We start from the raw sequence: 9,685 nt of genomic DNA on the forward strand, positions 1-9,685 counted from the left end.
ATGAAAAATGTATCCATTATGATAACCCGAAGAGTAAAGCTCGTATGGCCAAGCTAACAATGGCCAATACTTTAAATAAATTTATATCGTACAAATGTTTCTAAATAAAAGTAACGAATTTTAAAATATTCCGCATTTTTAAGTAATACACCCAATGAAAAATCAATTTGTAGATGATCGTGAATAAATTTGCAAATAAATTTGATTTCCCCAACAAATCGGAGTCTAGTTTTGCATCCACTTCTGTACTTAAACACCTCGTGCTCATGCAATATTTCCATCTCCCAGGGATTGTCCCTAAAAGAGCTTCATCTAACTACCACATTAGAATCTTTCTACAATCTATGTGTGCATTCAAACATACATATAAATATAAACATGCATATTAGGGTGGCTACGGTCATAGTTCCGATGTTACCAACCAAAATGTATATTTTGTTTGAGGAGACTATTTCTCAAAGTGTTTGTCCTAGTGTCAGTATTTAGTAGGGATGCCAATCCCGAAATCCCGATCCCGAAAATCCCGGGATTTTTCGGGATCGGGATTTCCCGAATCCCGGGATTTGTGAAAAAGAATCCCGGGATTTTTCGGGATTAACAAATCCCGAAATATTATGAGATTTTTGATATTTTAGGAAGATTTTTGAAGCACCCAAAATACTTAGAAAGCTAAATTTCAGCATATTTATAATACTAATCTCGCTTCAAATCCAAACGCAGCCAGAGTTTTTTATTTGAATCAGGGAGCAGCACGTCTCCCTTGCATTGACAGGCTTTTACACAATTTACATTTTTACGAAATTATTTTCTGAAGGGGACTAGGGGCAAATGTAGCCCGATTTCCGCAGTACTCTACAGTATAATTTCAGAGTACTTACAACTTATTTTATGCAAAATTTTATAAGGATTGCCGCATAATCAAGATATTTATGACTGCTCAAACAGTACTCCGGGGGACAATTGTATGGAGCTAGGGGAAATCATGGACCATTTTATTTTAATTTAATGCATTAGTTTTTGATTTGTTATATTTTTACTTAAATATATTAATGAAATTAATAGTTTTTATTGTTGAATTTGATGTTTTTGACGTTTAACTAAAATCCCGAAGTCCCGAAAAATCCCGAAATCCCGAAAAATCCCGGGATCCCGAAAAATCCCGGGATCCCGGGATTTACATTTCTAAAATCCCGAATCCCGGGATTTGTAAAACCCAGTCCCGTTTGGCATCCCTAGTATTTAGAGAGCTGGAGCAAAGTGTAAAGAGTCCATTTTGAAGGTTTTTATTAAATATTGGAATCATTTGAACGATGTTTGAGAGGTGCTTTCAATGCTGTTTCAAAAAATATAGAGAAACGATATCTTAGAATGAATTAAACTTTTTTTTCAGTTGGAAACAACAGAAGTTTTTTTTGGGCCACCCTCTTGCATATATTTTGTATATACACTTGCATGCATACACCTTTATATGCAACACAACTACTACTAAATTTTTTTTTTTCGTTGAGTCCCCATTTTATGCAACATTCTATGGTTTCATATTTTATATTCTTATGGTTATATTTTTATTTCATTTAATTTTTTTTCGAACTACACACATAACAGACCTTCTCATGCTACTACTCCGTGTTGCCATTTACTTTGCCTGCATCATTTCCACAATATTTGCTGGTACGAGCAAGTGAATAGTGTGGTAGCAACGGAAAAAAGACGTTGAGTTTGAATTTTCTTCAGTTATACATACAATTTCCATTTATTTCTTTTTTTTTCGACTAATACACAAACATAGATACATATTAGGGGTATAACTTTTTCACAATTTTGGAAAATATCAAATCGTCCTGGATTACTTCAGATTATTCCATTTAAAAGATGTTTGCATCGAATTAAACTATTTTCATAAAAAGTACAGACCATGATAAAGTTAAAGCAACGATGTTTCCACATACCCCTAATACACAAATGTGAATAAATAAATGTATACAGTGTGGCACAGGCTGTGTTGCATACAGCAGGATATGAAAATTTTATCATAAATTTCTTTTACTTTTTTTCCATTTCAGTTTGTTAGAGCTTTTTTGCTCTTAACTCTAGCTAGCTCCATGCGTTCATGCAACCAGCCACCACTAACTATCATACCATTTTGTTGCAGTTGTTTCATTAGATTAGAAAGAAGGTAGAATAATGGAGACACTTTGTTGGTTTTGTGTTGCAGGAAGAAGTTCGTTATGTGTACATAAGTAAGTAGAAGCTGTGATGTGCTTGGGAAATTGTATACACTTTATATTAAAATTATTTTTATGTAAAAGTTTTATATATGGAAAATGACAAAGGAGTTTTGAAACCATCAATATAAAAAGATTTTGATGGAGTGAAGTCTTTTTACATAAGGACTGTACATTAGGGTGGGTCGATTTGTATGAAAGGAAAAAAACATAAAAATCGTAGGAGAAAAGATTCTATGAAGAATTCTAAGCAACTTTACTCTAGAAACTATAGGTCTAAATTGGATTTCGACAATGCGTAAAATCATGTTGTTGAAAGTTGCTTCACTGCAATGTTTGCATAAAATTAGAGTTAAGAGGGAAGTATTCTCATCTAGGATAATATTTCTGAACTTTTTTATTTTAATTAACACAATTAACAATTCAACGTTAATAGGCTCTAAATTTCTATTAATTTTATTAAAACGTCAGATAAAAAATTTTGTAGAAAAACATTTTATTATACCCTACACCACCATAGTGGGGAGGGTTTCTAACACCCACCTTAAAGTATACCGATCGACTTAGAATCTCTTTCTGAGTCGATTAAACGATGTCCGTCCGTCTTGTCGGCTGGCTGGCTGTCCATGTAAACCTTGTGCGCAGAGTACAGGTCGCAATTTTGAAGATATTTCGATGCAATTTGGTACATATTATTTTTTCGGCTCAAGGACCAAGCCTGTTGAAACTGGCTGAACTGTCCATTATTTCACCTAGCCCCCATACAAATTTCCTTCCAAAATTGGTCTTTATCGGTCATAAATGTTTAATTTATATATGTATCTCCACAAATTCCGCTCCAAATATGTTTTATATACACAAAATTCATGTCACCAAACTTTGTTACGATCGGTCTATAATTAGTCATAGCTCCCATATAGACCCGCTTCCGAAAATCACTTTAACGTGCATAAATCGCTTAAAAATTTTGGTATACACACAAAATTCAACATAGTTAACTTTAATTTAGTCATAAATCACACGACCTAATTTCATGGTGATCGGTCCATAATTGGTCATAGCTCCCATATAAGGCCCACTTCCGAAAATCACTCAAAAATATAAATTATTGAAATTTTAAAAGAAAAATGTTTTTGCTCTTTTACTTAAAAATACGGGATTTACAATAGATGGCATATTTTTTGAACGCAGTTTTTAATAACTTATGTATCATTTTGCACATGTCTGTCCTTTATTCTCACTTCGTTATTGAACATTATAGTGTCAGTAACAAAGTTTTTTTTTTGCTTCGCAAATGTCGAATTTTGTACCAACAATGCGTCATATGCATGAAGTTTTGCTTTACTTTTTTAGTTTTAAAAAAAAAAGTTCCGCTGAAGCACACCGATTGCAGAAAAAATGGTCCTACCTATTAAGAGCTGCTGAAATCTTACCAGACCATCACAGGGAACCACAGGGAACCTGTGGTTGGGAAGTTTTGCCTCACCCGCCTTATAGTCTACACTTTGCACCGTCCTAATACTATTTGCTTCGATCGATGCAGAACGCTCTGTCTGGGATACGCTTCACCTTAGAACAGAGTATCCGAAATTGGTTTGATTCGTTCTTAGCCACAAAATATTCTTTTGGCTCGGAATCCATATGTTGCCAGAAAGATGGGAAAATGTCATTGCTAACAATATTTTCATTTAACTAAAACTCATTACTTGACATTGTCAGTCTCTTAATAACCATATTAAAAATCTGGGTGAATTAATTTGTTGCAAATATGACAAAATAAACTCAACTTTACTACTGCCTAAATCTATTTTTCCACCAATCATACAACCAAGCTAACTTAACTTTTACTCCCAAGTTCTAGCAATTACGGATCGAGTAGGAACGCTTAAATTCAATTTAATGTACAATAGGAAAACAAGTGAACTCAACCTACTTACCATCACCATATTCCAATTTAATATGTATTAACATTTCTGTTTTCTTTCTATGAAAATAATGCTCTTGCTGGTATGAAAAGTTTTCATAAATTTTTAAAATATTAAAAGGATGGAAAATTATTTCCATCTCGTTCAGTTTTATGGGAGCTAAAGTCATATTTGGTCTCTTTCTTGCAGCAGCAGCTGCTTTTCTATAGAGTTTTATGCGAATGTTTATAGTATGTGAATGAAAGTCATTGAAAATCATAATACAAGTATATAGAAGCAAAAATTTAAGTTTATATGTATAATATACATACAGATAGGGTGATTTAAGAAGAGATTCTAAAAATGGGAAAACAGCAGGCTTGTCATAATGTCCATGTCGTTATGATTTAATTTAATGAAACTGGTGATCAATATAATACAGAGTTTAAAACTTGATACAGCCGAAGACCTGATTTACAGGACACTTTTTTAAGTTCGAATTCATGCAAAACCAGAGCTATACAACTTTATCGAATATTGCAATATTCTTCTTAATTGCAAGTGCTATAACCATGGACACTTTCAAAAGTTTAAGGATATTATATATCCTCGAAAATAACACAATTTCCCGTAACCCTTTGTCCCCTACATGTATGCAACATTTTACAATGCAAAAGCCATTTGTGGGTAGAAAATGTAAAAATAAATACGGAGTAAAAGGCAACAACACAAAAAAAAATAGAAGAAACTTCTCTGTTCAAGAAAAATGGAAAATTTTATTTTATATTTTCTTTTTTCAACTTGAGCATAATATGAAAATATATGCGAACTTATATTAATATGTGTATGTAACAATTTATGGCAGGAGTTTAAAAATGAAAAGAATAAATAAAATAAGAGCAAAAACAAGAGAAATGGAAAGAGCAGGGAGCAAAATGTTGATAGGGAGGAACTAAAATTAAAACTTTATTTAGATGTGGGCCTGGGGGTGGATGCTGGCTGCAAACTAAGTGAAATATATTTAAAAATTTAAGTAAATAGGTATGTAGCGTTTGTATATGAAAAATGAAAAGTCACAAATACTAAAAAGAAATATAATAATGAAAATAAAATTCAATTTTGTGAGACTGCTACACGGCGAACAGTGGTGTAGGAGTTTATGAAAATGTTGAAGTTAAAGCAATAAATGGAAATTTTAAATATACACTCAAAGAAAAAAACATGGTTGTGATGAACATAAGCGATGACCATAATATTACTAATGTGCAGCTTACCCAACCATATTATGAACTAACTAAACCATAATATGGTTGTATTTAAACTTATTAGGTGATATGATCATATTAAAGTTGTAGCTCAATCAGAATATGCTTGATCCCATCCATAAGATAGTTATATATAAACAAAATGGATATATTCCGACCCAAACCGGTATTTCAGCCAAAACCGTACCTAATATTCAGCCAAACGGTCAGTATTGGGCCTAATGCGAAACAAACCGAAACTTTTCTGATCTACCCCAATAAGTACCAAAACCACAAATATTCAAGCACGTTTTAAACTTGAAAAATTAAATATTTTTTAAACAAAAAACATGCACATGCTGGAGAATGCTTTATTTCAAAAGTGTAATACAACTGTAATTCAATTGCTTGACTATAATTTAAGGCTTGAATTACATTTGGTTTCAACTTGAATTCCAGTAAAAATGCTTATTATTAATTATTTTAAGATGATAGTTTTAGTAAATCAGTTTTTTGAAGCTGTAAAGATTTTTTGTAGGAACACATTTTATAGGATGTCATTGTTAGCTATGAATATTTGCCATTTTTCTGGCAACATATGGATTTCGCGACAAAAGAACTCCTCATCTTTTGAGGCCAAAAACGAATCTAGACAATTTCGGATTCTCTGTTATAAAGTAAAGCGCATTCCAGAGAGAGAGCGTTCTGCATCGATCGAAACAAATAGTAGTCGGACGGGCAAATGTCTATAAGGCGGGTGAACAAAACTTCCGAACCTCTTCTTTCAAAATAGATTTTAACAGGTATTGCAACATGTTGCCGATCGTTGTCATTATGGAATATTACGGTTTGTTTTGGCAAATGTACGTATCAAACGAATCAGTTGTTTTCACAGGTTGTCTTTGTTATAGATTGTGCTGGTTGTCGGGGCTTCCCATACGATATTTTACGCTTCTTATGTACTGTCGAAAATAAATGATTCGGTGCAAAATTGTTTTTCGTTTGTAGCGTTCAACCATAATTTCGGACATGCAAAATCGTCTTTCAAGATCTCTCTGCTACTTCAATTCGTAGGGTACCAAACTTTTTGATGAATCCTGCTACTCGTAAACGTTTTGAAATTGCTGACTGAGTAGCTCCCAATGATTTTGCAAGCTCTTGTTGAGTTTTACAACAATCTTCATGGATTAATGCCTCCAATTCTTTGTCTTTAAAGTTTTTTGGTTGGCCTGGGCTATATTTGTCTTTCGATCAAAATCACCACTTCTGAACCGCACAACTATCTCTCGCTCGTTGAAACCGATGGAGCACATTCACCATATGCTTTGGTGAGTAATCGGTGTGATTCAGTGGCACTTTTCTTCAAATTAAATAAGTAAAGTCAAACTTTCCGCATAAGACGATTCCTTGGTACAGAATTCGTAATTTTCGAAGTGAAAAAAACAATGTTTTTTACACTATAATTCATTTTTAAGTCAAAATATTTAGTGAGATTTATTTAATTTAAATATAATTCAAATACTGTCTTCATTACTTGGATGTAGTCGAATAATAACTTATTTATTATCTGCTATATGTATGCAACTGCTTATTTTCTAGTCATTTGCATGATCACATTATGTTCTTACTGACAACGGCTTTTGTGAAACCTAACTATTAATGAGTTATTTAAGTCATTACTTGTAACTAGAATTAGTTATATTAAAGTAATGTCATATTTGTAAGCAGTTGTGGTAAGCATTTTTCCCCAATCACATCACCGTCTTAAAATAATTAGTTAAGACGCTATTGTGTGGAAGTGGAATTTCAAAATTACACTAGTTTACAAGGTTTTTGCTCATGAATTGAAACATATTGGGATTTGTGTATTTAGGTCTTCTAACTTCGGAAAAAATATAAAAAAAATCCTGGACGTCAAACTTTAGAAATATTTATTAAAAACGAAACATATAAAAATATACATTAAATTAGGACAAAAAAAATAAAAGTGAAGTGTTTAGTCCTCTTTTTATAATTATTTTCATTTGTCTCCCTCACGACACTCCAACAGTATTCTACTAGCATATTCTGATCCCAAAAACCTTGATAATTCCTCTCGAAAAACTACAAATCTTGATGGAAACGCTCTCCATGTTCGTCACTCATGTGTCCGAGGTTTTCCGGGAAAAAATCCACATGAGATTGTAAAAAGTGAATTTTGAGGGATATATTTACACCCATCAGTTCAAAATTATGTAATAAATTCGCAACAATATCTCTGTAATTTTGACTTTTCTTATTCCCCAAAAATTCTTGAACAACAAGTTTAAAAGAATTCCATGCTGCATTTTCAACATCGCTTAATAGACACTCAAATTTGGTATCAACCAAAGTTTTTCTTATTTGAGGACCCACAAATATCCCCTCTTTTAGTTTAGCCTCAGAAAGACTCGGGAACACGCTGCAAAAATATTGAAATGCTGGTTTTGTCTTATCTAAAGCTTTTACGAAATTTTTTAATGTAAATAAGCATTTTGCAGTGTTTGTATTATAGAAAAACCTCGATTTGACTGAATAATCACCCTTATCGTGGTTGGCGTAAACGTCATACGCCTACGACTGTTTCATACTAGGCTAAAGATAAAATGCAAACTGTTTCGTTAATCTAGTACGAAACTGTCGTAGGCGTATGACGTTTACGCCAACCACGATAAGGGTGAATTTTTCCGCAAATAAAACCAAAATGGTCTGGATTTATTTTACACTTTCTAGAAGACATTTTAAAATAGTTTTTAGTTTAGAGTTTTGTATTTAATAGCGATTTATTAACGTTTATCTACAAAAAAGATGTACTTTTAAAAAGTATTTATTTTTTTCCCGTTAATTTTTTTTTGAATTTTTTAAAAAAAGACAACTCTGAAAGTATGTAGTATCTTCGCCAGAGTGTTGAGTACCCAAAAACGATGTAAATACCTAATTACTACAATTCGGTACACTACAGTATGCATTAGTAGTACTCAGGGCAGGTGAAAAATAAAAACCCATATATCTCAAAATTTTGACGTATAGGTGGGAAACAAAAAATGGTCAATTAACTAGCGTCCCTAGCTCTTTTCAAAAATATAAGTTTCATTCAATGAGCAAACAAAAATGTTTGATTTGTAAACTAGTGTTATTAGTGTCATTTTACACCACAGTCCTTAACAGTACATACCACTATCCTTTTCAAATTGGTGTGTGTGTGTGTGTAAGTGTAAAGTACTTGTGTGTGTTTTTTTTTATTTCTCTCTATATTTACATTTGACTTTTGTTGTAAAAAAAAAACTAAAGGACGAAATATTTCTCTAAAGAAATTTGTGGGTGTTTTTTAGGTGGGCTGCTTTATCAACATACGTAAATAGTAACGCAGTAAATATGCTGCTTAAGGGTCTCCGGGGTCTTATAAATAACGATGAAGATGGCCAAAACCATATAAAGTCCATAGACTATTAAATAACGCATTTATGTACGTTCATATGTAGAGTACAATGCATTAGGCTCCTTTTCACTTTTCCTAATTTTCTAAGGATTGCAAAAGGAGTTTGTTACACTACAGTTCGATGAAAAGAAAAGCAGCAAATGAAAAAAAGGGCCAAAATATAATATAAAATGAAAAATTATGTGTTAAAACCATTTTGCCATTCGTTTTCTGTTTTTTACATATCCTTTTTCACATATTCTGGTAATAAATGTAAGAGTGTTGTGTCCATATGCTGTCCTTAGGTCCTTAGATGTGAGAGGGTCTGTATGTGTTTTTTTATATTTTTTATATTTTTTACGTTTTATGTATAAAAAAGGCTTTTCTTTTTTAGCATGTGTATTTTCCTACATTTGCTATTACCATTTCCATAATCAAATCTTGTCCAACACCATTTATTCTTCTTTTCTTTTTAGGGTTTTAGCCTCCTCATTTCCTGTACATCTCTGCTAGGAATATATGTAAAAAGTTTATCTTTCCTTTGAAATCTATTTTGATTTGCAAAATGTAAACTTCTTTTTTTATTCTTTTGTTCATATTGTAGAAAATATTTTGCTTAAAAAAGGCAAAATGAAAACTCTTTTCTTCTTCTTTCTATTCCAACATTTGTTTGTGTGCAGTGAGTGTATTGTGCGGCTGGTGGGAGTCTGATAAGGAGCTGACACTCTAGAGCCCACGGTATCAGCAGAGGCACTTGTTTTTTACTTTTTTATTTATGTGTTCAGTTGTGAATGTGTGTGTTTTTTTATAACAATGTGTTTTTTATTGTAATATTCTATTATGTATGAGTGTGTGTGTGTGTGTTGTTGCTGTGGG

Source organism: Calliphora vicina, chromosome 2 (genome assembly GCF_958450345.1).
Source record: "Calliphora vicina chromosome 2, idCalVici1.1, whole genome shotgun sequence".
Taxonomy (NCBI): Eukaryota; Metazoa; Arthropoda; class Insecta; order Diptera; family Calliphoridae; genus Calliphora; species Calliphora vicina.